Raw genomic sequence first — 16,868 nt, forward strand, 5'->3', positions numbered from 1 at the left:
CGGATTGTGCTAGCTCTTTGAAACTTGACACAGTAAAGTAGTTCCAAGTTCTATCTCTATGGATTTTTTCCTATTGATGTTGCCCCAAGCAGAGACTGGCGGAAATCACTTTCATGGAAAGGGGTTGCCAAGCTTCCAAATAACCAGCAGTTTCCTGAAATCTCAGCACACATTTTTTCACCCAATCTTGATGACACTTTCTGGTAATGATCAGTACCCCAATCTCACTTGGCTTTCGAAATTTCGTTCTTCTAGTTTAAACCATTCGTTGGCAGTAACAGTTTTAATTTTTAGGTTTCACTCTGTTTTCTTCTATATGGATACATGTAGTTGGAACTCTAAATCAAATACGGTTTGTGCTAGCTTTTTGAAACTTGACACAATAAAGTAGTTCCAAGTTCTTTCTCTATGGATTGTTTCCTATTGATGTAGCCCTAAGCAGAGACTGGCAAAAAACACTTCCATGGAAAGGGGTTGCCAAGCTTCCAAAAACCTACGAGTTTCCTGAAATCTCAGGAAACTTTTTTCACACAATCTTGATGATACTTTCAGGTAATGATCAGTACCCCAATACCACTTGGCTCACCAAATTTCGTTCTTCTAGGTTAAAGCGTTCGTTGGCAGTAACAGTTTTAATTTTTAGGTTTCACTCTGTTTTCTACTATATGGATACATGTAGTTGGAAATCTAAATCAAAGACGGTTTGTGCTAGCTCTTTGAAACTTGACACAATAAAGTAGTTCCAAGTTCTATCTCTATGGATTGTTTCCTATTGATGTAGCCCTAAGCAGAGACTGGCGCAAATCACTTTCATGCAAAGGGATTGCCAAGCTTCCAAAAAACTACGAGTTTCCTGAAATGTCAGAACACATTTTTTCACCCAATTTGATGACACTTTCAGGTAATGATCAGTACCCCAATCCCACTTGGCTCACCAAATTTCGTTCTTCTAGGTTAAACGGTTCGTTGGCAGTAACAGTTTTAATTTTTAGGTTTCACGATGTTTTCACCTATATGGATACATGTAGTTGGAACTCTAAAGCAAACACGGTTTGTGCTAGCTCTTTGATTCTTGACACAATAAAGTAGTTCCAAGTTCTATCTCTATGGATTTTTTCCTATTGATGTAGCCCTAAGCAGAGACTGGCGCGAATCACTTTCATGGACAGGGGTTGCTAAGCTTCCAAAAAACTACCAGTTTCTTGAAATCTCAGCACACATTTTTTCACCCAATCTTGATGACACTTTCAGGTAATGATCAGTACCCCAATCCCACTTGGCTCACCAAATTTCGTTCTTCTAGGTTAAACTGTTCGTTGGCAGGAACAGTTTTAATTTTTAGGTTTCACTCTGTTTTCTCCTATATGGATGCATGTAATAGGAATACTAAAGCAAACACGGTTTGTGCTAGCTCTTTGATACTTGACACAATAAAATAGTTCCAAGTTCTATCTCTATGGTTTGTTTCCTATTGATGTTGCCCCAAGCAGACACTGGCGCAAATCACTTTCATGGAAAGGGGTTGCCAAACTTCCAAATAACCAGCAGTTTCCTGAAAACTCAGCACACATTTTTTCACCCAATCTTGGTGGCACTTTCAGTTAATGATCAGTACCCCAATCCCACTTGGCTCACCAAATTTCGTTCTTCTAGGTTAAACCATTCGTTGGCAGTAACAGTTTTAATTTTATGGTTTCACTCTGTTTTCTCCTATATGGATACATGTAGATGAAACTCTAAATCAAACACGGATTGTGCTAGCTCTTTGAAACTTGACACAATAAAATAGTTCCAAGTTCTATCTCTATGGATTGTTTCCTATTGATGTAGCCCTAAGCAGAGACTGGCGCAAATCACTTTCATGGAAATGGGTTGCCAAGCTTCCAAATAACTATGTGTTTCCTGAAATCTCAGCACACATTTTTTCACCCAATCTTGATGACACTGTCAGGTAATGATGAGTACCCCAATCCCACTTGGCTCACCAAATTTCGTTCTTCTAGGTTAAACCGTTCGTTGGCAGTAACAGTTTTAATTTTTAGGTTTCAGTCTGTTTTCTCCTTTATGGATACATGTACTTGCAACACTAAATCTAACACGGTTTGTGCTAGCTCTTTGATACTTGACACAATAAAGTAGTTCCAAGTTCTATCTCTATGGTTTCTTTCCTATTGATGTAGTCCTATGCAGAGACTGGCGCAAATCACTTTCATGGAAAGGGGTTGCAAAGGTACCAAAAAATTACGAGTTTCCTGAAATGTCAGCATACATTTTTTCACCCAATCTTGATGACACTTTCAGGTAATGATCAGTACCCCAATCCCACTTGGCTCACCACATTTCGTTCTTCTAAGTTAAACCGTTCTTTGGCAGTAACAGTTTTAATTTTTAGGTTTCACTCTGTTTTCTCCTATATGGATACATGTAGTTGGAACTGTAAATCAAACACGGTTTGTGCAAGCTCTTTGAAACTTGACACAATAAAGTAGTTCCAAGTTCTATCTCTATAGTTTGATTCCTATTGAAGTAGACCTAGGCAGAGACTGGCGCAAATCACTTACATGGAAATGGGTTGCCAAGCTTCCAAAAAACTACGAGTTTCCTGAAATCACAGCACACATTTTTTCACCCAATCTTGATGACACTTTCAGGTAATGATCAGTACCCCAATCCCACTTGTCTCACCAAATTTAGTTCTTCTAAGTTAAACCGTTCGTTGGCAGTAACAGTTTTAATTTTTAGGTTTCACTCTGTTTTCTCCTATATGGATACATGTAGATGAAACTCTAAATCAAACACGGTTTGTGCTAGCTCTTTGAAACTTGACTCAATAAAGTAGTTCCAAGTTTTATCTCTATGGTTTGTTTCCTATTGATGTAGCCCTGAGAGGATACTGGCCCAAATCAGTTTCATGGAAAGGGGTTGCCAAGCTTCCAAAAAACTACGAGTTTCCTGAAATGTCAGCACAGATTTTTTCACCCAATCTTGATGACACGTTCAGGTAATGATCAGTACCCCAATCCCACTTGGCTCACCAAATTTCGTTCTTCTAGGTTAAACCGTTCGTTGGCAGTAACTGTTTTAATTTTTAGGTTTCACACTGTTTTCTCCTATATGGATACATGTAGTTGGAACTCTAAATCAAATACGGTTTGTGCTAGCTCTTTGAAACTTGACACAATAAAGTAGTTCCAAGTTCTTCCTCTATGGATTGTTTCCTATTGATGTAGCCCTAAGCAGAGACTGGCAAAAAACACTTCCATGGAAAGGGGTTGCCAAGCTTCCAAAAACCTACGAGTTTCCTGAAATCTCAGGAAACTTTTTTCACACAATCTTGATGATACTTTCAGGTAATGATCAGTACCCCAATACAACTTGGCTCACCAAATTTCGTTCTTCTAGGTTAAAGCGTTCGTTGGCAGTAACAGTTTTAATTTTTAGGTTTCACTCTGTTTTCTACTATATGGATACATGTAGTTGGAAATCTAAATCAAACACGGTTTGTGCTAGCTCTTTGAAACTTGACACAATAAAGTAGTTCCAAGTTCTATCTCTATGGATTGTTTCCTATTGATGTAGCCCTAAGCAGAGACTGGCGCAAATCACTTTCATGGAAAGGGGTTGCCAAGCTTCCAAATAACCAGCAGTTTCCTGAAATCTCAGCACACATTTTTTCACCCAATCTTGGTGACACTTTCAGTTAATGATCAGTACCCCAATCCCACTTGGCTCACCAAATTTCGTTCTTCTAGGATAAACCGTTCGTTGGCAGTTACAGTTTTAATTTTAAGGTTTCACTCTGTTTTCTCCTATATGGATACATGTAGATGAAACTCTAAATCAAACACGGTTTGTGCTAGCTCTTTGAAAGTTGACACAATAAAATAGTTCCAAGTTCTATCTCTATGGATTGTTTCCTATTGATGTAGCCCTAAGCAGAGACTGGAGCAAATCACTTTCATGGAAAGGGGTTGCCAAGCTACCAAAAAACTACGAGTTTCCTGAAATCTCAGCAAACATTTTTTTCACCCAATCTTGACGACATTTTCAGGTAATGATCCGTACCCCAATCCCACTTGGCTCACCAAATTTCGTTCTTCTAGGTTAAACCGTTCGTTGGCAGTAACAGTTTTAATTTTTAGGTTTCACTCTGTTTTCTCCTATATGGATACATGTAGTTGGAACTGTAAATCAAACACGGTTTGTGCTAGCTCTTTGAAACGTGACACAATAATGTAGTTCAAAGTTCTATCTCTATGGTTTGTTTCCTATTGATGTAGCCCTAAGCAGAGACTGGCGCAAATCACTTTCATGCAAAGGGATTGCCAAGCTTCCAAAAAACTACGAGTTTCCTGAAATGTCAGCACACATATTTTCACGCAATTTGATGACCCTTTCAGGTAATGATCAGTACCCCAATCCCATATGGCTCACCAAATTTCGTTCTTCTAGGTTAAACCGTTCGTTGGCAGTAACAGTTTAAATTTTTAGGTTCACTCTGCTTTCTCCTGTATGGATACATGTAGTTGGAACTCTAAATCAAAGACGGTTTGTGCTAGCTCTTTGAAACTTGACACCATAAAGTAGTTCCAAGTTCGATCTCTATGGTTTGTTTCCTATTGATGTAGCCCTAAGCAGAGACTGGCGCAAATCACTTTCATGGAAAGGGGTTGCCGAGCTTCCAAAAAACTACCAGTTTCCTGAAATCTCAGCACACATTTTTTCACCCAATCTTGATGACACTTTCATGTAATGATCAGTATTCCAATCCCACTTGGCTCACCAAATTTCGTTCTTCTAGGTTAAACCATTCGTTGGCAGTAACAGTTTTAATTTTAGGTTTCACTCTGTTTTCTCCTATATGCATACATGTAGATGAAACTCTAAATCAAACACGGTTTGTGCTAGCTCTTTGAAACTTGACACAATAAAATAGTTCCAAGTTCTATCTCTATGGATTGTTTCCTATTGATGTAGCCCTAAGCAGAGACTGGCGCAAATCACTTTCATGGAAATGGGTTGCCAAGCTTCCAAATAACTATGTGTTACCTGAAATGTCAGCACACATTTTTTCACCCAATCTTGATCACACTTTCTGGTAATGATCAGTACCCCAATCCCACTTGGCTCACCACATTTCGTTCTTCTAAGTTAAACCGTTCGTTGGCAGTAACAGTTTTAATTTTTAGGTTTCACTCTGTTTTCTCCTATATGGATACATGTAGTTGGAACTGTAAATCAAACACGGTTTGTGCTAGCTCTTTGAAACTTGACACAATAAAGTAGTTCCAAGTTCTATCTCTATAGTTTTATTCCTATTGAAGTAGCCCTAGGCAGAGACTGGCGCAAATCACTTACATGGAAATGGGTTGCCAAGCTTCCAAAAAACAACAAGTTTCCTGAAATCACAGCACACATTTTTTCACGCAATCTTGATGACACTTTCTGGTAATCACCAGTACCCCAATCCCACATGGCTCACCAAATTTCGTTCTTCTAGGTTAAACCGTTCTTTGGCAGTAACAGTTTAAATTTTTAGGTTCACTCTGCTTTCTCCTATATGGATAAATGTAGTTGGAACTCTAAATCAAAGACGGTTTGTGCTAGCTCTTTGAAACTTGACACCATAAAGTAGTTCCAAGTTCGATCACTATGGTTTGTTTCCTATTGATGTAGCCCTAAGCAGAGACTGGCGCAAATCACTTTCATGGAAAGGGGTTGCCAAGCTTCCAAAAAACTACCAGTTTCCTGAAATCTCAGCACACATTTTTTCACCCAATCTTGATTACACTTTCAGGTAATAATGAGTACCCCAATCCCACTTGGCTCACCAAATTTGGTTCTTCTAAGTTAAACCGTTCGTTGGCAGTAATAGTGTTAATTTTTAGGTTTCACTCTGTTTTCTCCTATATGGATACATGTAGATGAAACTCTAAATCAAACACGGTTTGTGCTAGCTCTTTGAAACTTGACACAATAAAATAGTTCCAAGTTCTATCTCTATAGATTGTTTCCTATTGATGTAGCCCTAAGCAGAGACTGGCGCAAATCACTTACATGGAAATGGGTTGCCAAGCTTCCAAAAAACTACGAGTTTCCTGAAATCACAGCACACATTTTTTCACCCAATCTTGATGACACTTTCTGGTAATGATCAGTACCCCAATCTCACTTGTCTCACCAAATTTCGTTCTTCTAGGTTCAACCGTTCGTTGGCAGTAAGAGTTTTAATTTTTAGGTTTCACTCTGTTTTCTCCTGTATGGATACATGTATTTGCAACTCTAAATCAAACACGGTTTGTCTAGCTCTTTGAAACTTGACACAATAAAGTAGTTCCAAGTTCTATCTCTATGGTTTGTTTCCTATTGATGTAGTCCTAAGCAGAGACTGGCGCAAATCACTTTCATGGAAAGGGGTTGCCAAGCTACCAAAAAACTACGAGTTTCCTGAAATCTCAGCACACATTTTTTCACCCAATCTTGACGACACTTTCAGGTAATGATCAGTACCCCAATCCCACTTGGCTCACCAAATTTCGTTCTTCTAGGTTAAACCGTTTGTTGGCAGTAACAGTTTTAATTTTTAGGTTTCACTCTGTTTTCTCCTATATGGATACATGTAGTTGCAACTCTAAATCAAACACGGTTTGTGCTAGCTCTTTGAAACTTGACACAATAAAGTAGTTCCAAGTTCTATCTCTATGGTTTGTTTCCTATAAATGTAGTCCTAAGTAGAGACTGGCACAAATCACTTTCATGGAAAGGGGTTGCCAAGCTACCAAAAAACTACGAGTTTCCTGAAATCTCAGCACACATTTTTTCACCCAATCTTGACGACACTTTCAGGTAATGATCAGTACCCCATTCCCACTTGGCTCACCAAATTTCGTTCTTCTAGGTTAAACCGTTCGTTGGCAGTAACAGTTTTAATTTTTAGGTTTCACTCTTTTTTCTCCTATATGGATACATGTAGATGGAACTGTAAATCAAACACGGTTTGTGCTAGCTCTTTGAAAGTTGACACAATAAAATAGTTCCCAGATCTATCTCTATGGTTTGATTCCTATTGAAGTAGCCCTAGGCAGAGACTGGCGCAAATCACTTAAATGGAAATGGGTTGCCAAGATTCCAAAAAACTACGAGTTTCCTGAAATCACAGCACACATTTTTTCCCCCAATCTTGATGACACTTTCAGGTAAAGATCATTACCCCAATCCCAATTGGCTCACCAAATTTCATTCTTCTAGGTTCAACCGTTCGTTGGCAGTAAGAGTTTTAATTTTTAGGTTTCACTCTGTTTTCTCCTATATGGATACATGTAGTTGGAACTCTAAATCAAAGACGGTTTTTGCTAGCTCTTTGAAACTTGACACAATAATGTAGTTCCAAGTTCTATCTCTATGGATTGTTTCCTATTGATGTAGCCCTAAGCAGAGACTGGCGCAAATCACTTTCATGGAAATGTGTTTCCAAGCTTCCAAATAACTATGGGTTTCCTGAAATCTCAGCACACATTTTTTCACCCAATCTTGATGACACTTTCAGGTAATGATCAGTACCCCAATCCCACGTGGCTCACCAAATTTCGTTCTTCTAGGTTAAAGCGTTCGTTGGTAGTAACAGTTTTAATTTTTAGGTTTCACTCTGTTTTCTCCTATATGGATACATGTAGTTGCAACTCTAAATCAAACACGGTTTGTGCTAGCTCTTTGAAACTTGACACAATAAAGTAGTTCCAAGTTCTATCTCTATGATTTCTTTCCTATTGATGTAGCCCTAAGCAGAGACTGGCGCAAATCACTTTCATGGAGAGGGGTTGCCAAGCTTCCAAAAAACTACGAGTTTCCTGAAGTCTCAGCACACATTTTTTCAACCAATCTTGATGACACCTTCAGGTAATGATCAGTACCCCAATCCCACTTGGCTCACCACATTTCGTTCTTCTAAGTTAAACCGTTCGTTGGCAGTAACAGTTTTAATTTTTAGGTTTCACTCTGTTTTCCCCTATATGGATACATGTAGTTGGAACTGTAAATCAAACACGGTTTGTGCAAGCTCTTTGAAATTGACACAATAAAGTAGTTGCAAGTTCTATCTCTATAGTTTGATTCCTATTGAAGTAGCCCTAGGCAGAGACTGGCACAAATCATTTACATGGAAATGGGTTGCCAAGCTTCCAAAAAAGTACGAGTTTCCTGAATTCTCAGCACACATTTTTTCACCCAATCTTGATGACAATTGCAGGTAATGATCAGTACCCAAATTACCCTTGGGTCACCAAATTTCATTCTTCTAGGTTAAACGGTTCGTTGGCTGTAACAGTTTTAATTTTTAGGTTTCACGCTGTTTTCTCCTATATGGATACATGTAGTTGGAACTCTAAAGCCAACACGGTTTGTGCTAGGTTTCAAACTTGACACAATAAAGTAGTTCCAAGTTCTATCTCTATGGTTTGTTTCCTATTGATGTAGCCCCAAGCAGAGGCTGGCGCATCACTTTCATGGAAATGGGTTGCCAAGCTTCCAAATAACCAGGAGTTTCCTGAAATCTCAGCACACATTTTTTCACCCAATCTTGATGACACTTTCAGTTAATGATCAGTACCCCAATCCTACTTGGCTCACCAAAGTTCCTTCTTCTAGGTTACACCGTTCGTTGGCATTAACAGTTTAATTTTTAGGTTTCACTCTGTTTTCTCCTATATGGATACATGTAGTTTGAAATCTATATCAAACACGGTTTGTGCTAGCTTTTGAAACTTGACACAATAAAATAGTTCCAAGTTCTATCTCTATGGATTGTTTCCTATTGATGTAGCCCTAAGCCAAGACTGGCACAAATCACTTTCATGGAAAGGGGTATGTCAAGCTCCAAAAACTACAAGTTTCCTGTAAAATCAGCACAAATATTTTTCACCCAATCGTGATGACACATTCAGTGAATGATCAGTACCCCAATCCCACTTGGCTCACCAAATTTTGTTCTTCTAGGTTAAACGGTTCGTTGGCAGTAACAGTTTTAATATTTAGTTTCACTCTGTATTCTCCTATATGGATACATGTAGTTGAAACTCTAAAGCAAACACGGTTTGTGCTAGCTCTTTGATACTTGACACAATAAAGTAGTTCCAAGTTCTATCTATATGGATTGTTTCCTATTAATGTAGTCCTAAGCAGAGACTGGCGTGAATCACTTTCATAGACAGGGGTTGCTAAGCTTCCAAAAAACTACGAGTTTCCTGAAATCTCAGCACACATTTTTTCAACCAATCTTGATGACACTTTCAGGTAATGATCAGTACCCCAATCCCACTTGGTCACCAAATTTCGTTCTTCTAGGTTAAACCGTTCGTTGGCAGTAAGTTTTAATTTTTAGGTTTCACTCTGTTTTCTCCTATATGGATACATGTAGTTGGAACTCTAAATCAAACACGGTTTCTGCTAGCTATTTGAAACTTGACACAATAAAGTAGTTCCAAGTTCTATGTCTATGTTTTCTTTCCTATTGATGTAGTCCTAAGCAGAGACTGGCGCAAATCACTTTCATGGAAAGGGGTTGCAAAGCTACCAAAAAACTACGAGTTTCCTGAAATGTCAGCACACATTTTTTCACCCAATCTTGATGACACTTTCAGGTAATGATCAGTACCCCAATCCCACTTGGCTCACCACATTTCGTTCTTCTAAGTTAAACCGTTCGTTGGCTGTAACAGTTTTAATTTTTAGGTTTCACTCTGTTTTCTCCTATATGGATACATGTAGTTGGAACTGTAAATCAAACACGGTTTGTGCAAGCTCTTTGAAACTTGACACAATAAAGTAGTTCCAAGTTCTATCTCTATAGTTTGATTCCTATTGAAGTAGACCTAGGCAGAGACTGGCGCAAATCACTTATATGGAAATGGGTTGCCAAGCTTCCAAAAAACTACGAGTTTCCTGAAATCACAGCACACATTTTTTCACCCAATCTTGATGACACTTTCTGGTAATGATCAGTACCCCAATCTCACTTGGCTCCCGAAATTTCGTTCTTCTAGGTTCAACCGTTCGTTGGCAGTAAGAGTTTTAATTTTTAGGTTTCACTCTGTTATCTCTTATATGGATACATGTAGTTGGAACTCTAAATCAAAGACGGTTTGTGCGGGCTCTTTGAAACTTGACACAATAAAGTAGTTCCAAGTTCTATCTCTATGGATTGTTTCCTATTTATGTAGCCCTAAGCAGAGACTGGCACAAATCACATTCATGCAAAGGGATTGCCAAGCTTCCAAAAAACTACGAGTTTCCTGAAATGTCAGCACACATTTTTTCACCCAAATTGATGACAATTTCAGGTAATGATCAGTACCCCAATCCCACTTGGCTCACCAAATTTCGTTCTTCTAAGTTAAACCGTTCGTTGGCAGTAACAGTTTTAATTTTTAGGTTTCACTCTGTTTTATCCTATATGGATACATGTAGATGAAACTCTAAATCAAACATGGTTTGTGCTAGCTCTTTGAAACTTTACACAATAAAATAGTTCCAAGTTCTATCTCTATGGATTGTTTCCTATTGATGTAGCCCTAAGCAGAGACTGGCGCAAATCACTTTCATGGAAAAGTGTTGCCAAGCTTTCAAATAACTATGTGTTTCGTGAAATCTCAGCACACATTTTTTCACCCAATCTTGATGACACTTTCAGGTAATGATCAGTACCCCAATCCCACTTGGCTCACCAAATTTCGTTCTTCTAGGTTAAACCGTTCGTTGGCAGTAACAGTTTTAATTTTTAGGTTTCACTCTGTTTTCTCCTATATGGATACATGTAGTTGCAACTCTAAATCAAACACGGTTTGTGCTAGCTCTTTGAAACTTGACACAATAAAGTAGTTCCAAGTTCTATCTCTATGGTTTGTTTCCTATTGATGTAGTCCTAAGCAGAGACTGAGGCAAATCACTTTCATGGAAAGGGGTTGCCAAGCTTCCAAAAAACTACCAGTTTCCTGAAATCTCAGCACACATTTTTTCACCCAAACTTGATTACACTTTCAGGTAATAATGAGTACCCCAATCCCACTTGGCTCACCAAATTTGGTTCTTCTAAGTTAAACCGTTCGTTGGCAGTAATAGTGTTAATTTTTAGGTTTCACTCTGTTTTCTCCTATATGGATACATGTAGATGAAACTCTAAATCAAACACGGTTTGTGCTAGCTCTTTGAAACTTGACACAATAAAATAGTTCCAAGTTCTATCTCTATGGATTGTTTCTTATTGATGTAGCCCTAAGCAGAGACTGGCGCAAATCACTTACATGGAAATGGGTTGCCAAGCTTCCAAAAAACTACGAGTTTCCTGAAATCACAGCACACATTTTTTCACACAATCTTGATGACACTTTCTGGTAATGATCAGTACCCCAATCTCACTTGTCTCACCAAATTTCGTTCTTCTAGGTTCAACCGTTCGTTGGCAGTAAGAGTTTTAATTTTTAGGTTTCACTCTGTTTTCTCCTGTATGGATACATGTATTTGCAACTCTAAATCAAACACGGTTTGTCTAGCTCTTTGACACTTGACACAATAAAGTAGTTCCAAGTTCTATCTCTATGGTTTGTTTCCTATTGATGTAGTCCTAAGCAGAGACTGGCGCAAATCACATTCATGGAAAGGGGTTGCCAAGCTACCAAAAAACTACGAGTTTCCTGAAATCTCAGCACACATTTTTTCACCCAATCTTGACGACACTTTCAGGTAATGATCAGTACCCCAATCCCACTTGGCTCACCAAATTTCGTTCTTCTAGGTTAAACCGTTCGTTGGCAGTAACAGTTTTAATTTTTAGGTTTCACTCTGTTTTCTCCTATATGGATACATGTAGTTGCAACTCTAAATCAAACACGGTTTGTGCTAGCTCTTTGAAACTTGACACAATAACGTAGTTCCAAGTTCTATCTCTATGGTTTGTTTCCTATAAATGTAGTCCTAAGTAGAGACTGGCACAAATCACTTTCATGGAAAGGGGTTGCCAAGCTACCAAAAAACTACGAGTTTCCTGAAATCTCAGCACACATTTTTTCACCCAATCTTGACGACACTTTCAGGTAATGATCAGTACCCCATTCCCACTTGGCTCACCAAATTTCGTTCTTCTAGGTTAAACCGTTCGTTGGCAGTAACAGTTTTAATTTTTAGGTTTCACTCTTTTTTCTCCTATATGGATACATGTAGATGGAACTGTAAATCAAACACGGTTTGTGCTAGCTCTTTGAAAGTTGACACAATAAAATAGTTCCCAGATCTATCTCTATGGTTTGATTCCTATTGAAGTAGCCCTAGGCAGAGACTGGCGCAAATCACTTAAATGGAAATGGGTTGCCAAGATTCCAAAAAACTACGAGTTTCCTGAAATCACAGCACACATTTTTTCCCCCAATCTTGATGACACTTTCAGGTAAAGATCATTACCCCATTCCCAATTGGCTCACCAAATTTCATTCTTCTAGGTTCAACCGTTCGTTGGCAGTAAGAGTTTTAATTTTTAGGTTTCACTCTGTTTTCTCCTATATGGATACATGTAGTTGGAACTCTAAATCAAAGATGGTTTTTGCTAGCTCTTTGAAACTTGACACAATAATGTAGTTCCAAGTTCTATCTCTATGGATTGTTTCCTATTGATGTAGCCCTAAGCAGAGACTGGCGCAAATCACTTTCATGGAAATGGTTTCCAAGCTTCCAAATAACTATGGGTTTCCTGAAATCTCAGCACACATTTTTTCACCCAATCTTGATGACACCTTCAGGTAATGATCAGTACCCCAATCCCACTTGGCTCACCAAATTTCGTTCTTCTAGGTTAAAGCGTTCGTTGGTAGTAACAGTTTTAATTTTTAGGTTTCACTCTGTTTTCTCCTATATGGATACATGTAGTTGCAACTCTAAATCAAACACGGTTTGTGCTAGCTCTTTGAAACTTGACACAATAAAGTAGTTCCAAGTTCTATCTCTATGGTTTGTTTCCTATTGATGTAGTCCTAAGCAGAGACTGGCGCAAATCACTTTCATGGAAAGGGGTTGCCAAGCTACCAAAAAACTACGAGTTTCCTGATGTCAGCACACATTTTTTCACCCAATCTTGACGACACCTTCAGGTAATGATCAGTACCCCAATCCCACTTGGCTCACCACATTTCGTTCTTCTAAGTTAAACCGTTCGTTGGCAGTAACAGTTTTAATTTTTAGGTTTCACTCTGTTTTCCCCTATATGGATACATGTAGTTGGAACTGTAAATCAAACACGGTTTGTGCAAGCTCTTTGAAATTGACACAATAAAGTAGTTCCAAGTTCTATCTCTATAGTTTGATTCCTATTGAAGTAGCCCTAGGCAGAGACTGGCGCAAATCACTTACATGGAAATGGGTTGCCAAGCTTCCAAAAAAGTACGAGTTTCCTGAAATCTCAGCACACATTTTTTCACCCAATCTTGATGACAATTGCAGGTAATGATCAGTACCCAAATTACCCTTGGCTCACCAAATTTCATTCTTCTAGGTTAAACGGTTCGTTGGCTGTAACAGTTTTAATTTTTAGGTTTCACGCTGTTTTCTCCTATATGGATACATGTAGTTGGAACTCTAAAGCCAACACGGTTTGTGCTAGGTTTCAAACTTGACACAATAAAGTAGTTCCAAGTTCTATCTCTATGGTTTGTTTCCTATTGATGTAGCCCCAAGAGGAGGCTGGCGCATCACTTTCATGGAAATGGGTTGCCAAGCTTCCAAATAACCAGGAGTTTCCTGAAATCTCAGCACACATTTTTTCACCCAATCTTGATGACACTTTCAGTTAATGATCAGTACCCCAATCCTACTTGGCTCACCAAAGTTCCTTCTTCTAGGTTACACCGTTCGTTGGCATTAACAGTTTTAATTTTTAGGTTTCACTCTGTTTTCTCCTATATGGATACATGTAGTTTGAAATCTATATCAAACACGGTTTGTGCTAGCTTTTGAAACTTGACACAATAAAATAGTTCCAAGTTCTATCTCTATGGATTGTTTCCTATTGATGTAGCCCTAAGCCAAGACTGGCACAAATCACTTTCATGGAAAGGGGTATGTCAAGCTCCAAAAACTACAAGTTTCCAGTAAAATCAGCACACATATTTTTCACCCAATCGTGATGACACATTCAGTGAATGATCAGTACCCCAATCCCACTTGGCTCACCAAATTTTGTTCTTCTAGGTTAAACGGTTCGTTGGCAGTAACAGTTTTAATATTTAGTTTCACTCTGTATTCTCCTATATGGATACATGTAGTTGAAACTCTAAAGCAAACACGGTTTGTGCTAGCTCTTTGATACTTGACACAATAAAGTAGTTCCAAGTTCTATCTATATGGATTGTTTCCTATTAATGTAGTCCTAAGCAGAGACTGGCGTGAATCACTTTCATAGACAGGGGTTGCTAAGCTTCCAAAAAACTACGAGTTTCCTGAAATCTCAGCACACATTTTTTCAACCAATCTTGATGACACTTTCAGGTAATGATCAGTACCCCAATCCCACTTGGTCACCAAATTTCGTTCTTCTAGGTTAAACCGTTCGTTGGCAGTAAGTTTTAATTTTTAGGTTTCACTCTGTTTTCTCCTATATGGATACATGTAGTTGGAACTCTAAATCAAACACGGTTTCTGCTAGCTATTTGAAACTTGACACAATAAAGTAGTTCCAAGTTCTATGTCTATGTTTTCTTTCCTATTGATGTAGTCCTAAGCAGAGACTGGCGCAAATCACTTTCATGGAAAGGGGTTGCAAAGCTACCAAAAAACTACGAGTTTCCTGAAATCACAGCACACATTTTTTCACCCAATATTGATGACACTTTCTGGTAATGATCAGTACCCCAATCTCACTTGGCTCCCGAAATTTCGTTCTTCTAGGTTCAACCGTTCGTTGGCAGTAAGAGTTTTAATTTTTAGGTTTCACTCTGTTATCTCTTATATGGATACATGTAGTTGGAACTCTAAATCAAAGACGGTTTGTGCTGGCTCTTTGAAACTTGACACAATAAAGTAGTTCCAAGTTCTATCTCTATGGATTGTTTCCTATTTATGTAGCCCTAAGCAGAGACTGGCACAAATCACTTTCATGCAAAGGGATTGCCAAGCTTCCAAAAAACTACGAGTTTCCTGAAATGTCAGCACACATTTTTTCACCCAAACTTGATGACACTTTCAGGTAATGATCAGTACCCCAATCCCACTTGGCTCACCAAATTTCGTTCTTCTAAGTTAACCCGTTCGTTGGCAGTAACAGTTTTAATTTTTAGGTTTCACTCTGTTTTATCCTATATGGATACATGTAGATGAAACTCTAAATCAAACATGGTTTGTGCTAGCTCTTTGAAACTTTACACAATAAAATAGTTCCAAGTTCTATCTCTATGGATTGTTTCCTATTGATGTAGCCCTAAGCAGAGACTGGCGCAAATCACTTTCATGGAAAAGTGTTGCCAAGCTTTCAAATAACTATGTGTTTCCTGAAATCTCAGCACACATTTTTTCACCCAATCTTGATGACACTTTCAGGTAATGATCAGTACCCCAATCCCACTTGGCTCACCAAATTTCGTTCTTCTAGGTTAAACCGTTCGTTGGCAGTAACAGTTTTAATTTTTAGGTTTCACTCTGTTTTCTCCTATATGGATACATGTAGTTGCAACTCTAAATCAAACACGGTTTGTGCTAGCTCTTTGAAACTTGACACAATAAAGTAGTTCCAAGTTCTATCTCTATGGTTTTTTTCCTATTGATGTATCCTAAGCAGAGACTGGGGCAAATCACTTTCATGGAAAGGGGTTGCCAAGCTACCAAAAAACTACGAGTTTCCTGAAATCTCAGCACACATTTTTTCACCCAATCTTGACGACACTTTCAGGTAATGATCAGTACCGCAATCCCACTTGGCTCACCAAATTTTCTTCTTCTAGGTTAAACGGTTCGTTGGCAGTAACAGTTTTAATATTTAGTTTCACTCTGTTTTCTCCTATATGGATACATGTAGTAGAAACTCTAAAGCAAACACGGTTTGTGCTAGCTCTTTGATACTTGACACAATAAAGTAGTTCCAAGTTCTATCTATATGGATTTTTTCCTATTGATGTACTCCTAAGCAGAGACTGGCGTGAATCACTTTCATGGACAGGGGTTGCTAAGCTTCCAAAAACTACGAGTTTCCTTAAATCTCAGCACATATTTTTTCAACCAATCTTGATGACACTTTCAGGTAATGATCAGTACCCCAATCCCACTTGGTCACCAAATTTCGTTCTTCTAGGTTAAACCGTTCGTTGGCAGTAAGTTTTAATTTTTAGGTTTCACTCTGTTTTCTCCTATATGGATACATGTAGTTGGAACTCTAAATCAAACACGGTTTGTGCTAGGTCTTTGAAACTTGACTCAATAAAGTAGTTCCAAGTTCTCAATCTATGGTTTGTTTCCTATTGATGTAGCCCTAAGCAGAGACTGGCGCAAATCACTTTCATGGAAATGGGTTGCCAAGCTTCCAAATAACTATGTGTTTCCTGAAATCTCAGCACACATTTTTTCACGCAATCTTGATGACACTTTCAGGTAATGATCAGTACGCCAATACCACTTGGCTCACCAAATTTCGTTCTTCTAGCTTAAACCGTTCGTTGGCAGTAACAATATTAATTTTTAGGTTTCACTCTGTTTTCTCCTATATGGATACATGTATTTGTAACTCTAAATCAAACACGGATTGTGCTAGCTATTTGAAACTTGACACAATAAAGTAGTTCCAAGTTCTATCTCTATGGTTTGTTTCCTATTAATGTAGCCCTAAGCAGAGACTGGCGCAAATC

The sequence above is a fragment of the Spermophilus citellus genome (assembly GCF_964194105.1).
Source record: "Spermophilus citellus genome assembly, chromosome: 1".
Classification (NCBI taxonomy): domain Eukaryota; kingdom Metazoa; phylum Chordata; class Mammalia; order Rodentia; family Sciuridae; genus Spermophilus; species Spermophilus citellus.